At 55.1% G+C, this 1,137-nt stretch overlaps 1 non-coding gene across 1 annotated transcript; it reads right to left on the bottom strand.

Annotated features, from left to right (window-relative positions):
• Positions 1 to 778: 778 nt before the first annotated feature.
• trnar-ucu (transfer RNA arginine (anticodon UCU)) lies at positions 779 to 869 on the bottom strand. The gene is given in 2 exon segments: positions 779 to 814; positions 833 to 869. It is a non-coding gene; the product is annotated as a tRNA-Arg (tRNA).
• Positions 870 to 1,137: the final 268 nt, after the last annotated feature.

Genomic DNA, 1,137 nt, shown 5'->3' with positions numbered 1-1,137 from the left:
TGGTCTTCTGGCACTCCGGACAGGCAGCACACCATCTTTCTACCTCCTTTTTGATGCCTGGCCAGAAGAATCGGTCCATTATCCGGCTTAAGGTCTTGTCACGACACAGGTGACCTGCCCCAGCCAAATCAGATGAGAGCCTATGATCCTTAATATTAGATAGATAGTTTTCACTAGCGAGCACCCGGCCGGGCGATGTCCAGGCTGCCCGCAACGTCACCGTGGTTTTTCCAGGGGACCACACACTGCCGGGGGAGAGAGAAAAAGAAGGAGCTAAGGAGGCAGATTTGTTTTTGGGACAGGCAAGGCGAGAAGGGGAAGTGGGTCGGGGAGAAACATGTTTAGGTGTGGTGTTTGGCAACATGCTGGTATCCAGGACAGTCGGGTCAGAGGGGGTCTTGGGAATGGAAGGGAGGGTGCCCGCCGTCGGGCATCAGAAGGTGGCATCGTCCCGGGCAATGATGGTTCTCTGCCAGCCTGGTGCCAGCCTTCAGGTTGGACGTGGGAGATGGCAGATGAACTGCTCCAAGGCCACCAGGTCGGCAACTTCCGTGGCTTGAGCCAGCGGTGGCAGGCACCGGGAGCCAGGTTCGAACCGGAGGCTTCTGTCCGACGTCAGACCGACCCGGTCCAGGACACTGTCCCTCAGACTTTTGTAGTCTAGGGCATCCTCGGGACGAAGCACTCGGGTGGCAGGGGAGCCAGGCGTACCGCCCACTCCGACTCCGGCCAGTCGCAACACCGGGCAGTGCGCTTGAAGATGGCAAGAAGTGAGCACTGACTCTGGTGGGACTCGAACCCACAACCTTTGAATGACCACTGCCCTTTTCACTAGAAGTCCAACGCGCTATCCATTGCGCCACAGAGCCACACAAGACATTTGTCACCATACTGTTCTGCACGCCTACTGATGACGGGGCATCTCAGCGTGCTTGTAGAAGTAGCATTTTCAGATGTGTTTTTTAATCCCTGTCTCGCTGATATTGACACAAAAGGAAATGATGGGTTCTTCTTTTAGATAATGCGGCTCATGTTGACTTGACTGTGAGGGGAAGTATTTGTCAAGCACACTGTCTGTGTCTGTCTGGCTGTCTGTGTGTGTCTGTGCTTGTGTGTGTGTGTCTCTGTGTGTGATGT

This window comes from Amia ocellicauda, chromosome 12 (genome assembly GCF_036373705.1).
Source record: "Amia ocellicauda isolate fAmiCal2 chromosome 12, fAmiCal2.hap1, whole genome shotgun sequence".
NCBI classification, from domain to species: Eukaryota; Metazoa; Chordata; class Actinopteri; order Amiiformes; family Amiidae; genus Amia; species Amia ocellicauda.
Note: the sequence above shows the minus strand (reverse complement) of the source record. Positions and strands in the feature narration are given on the sequence as shown.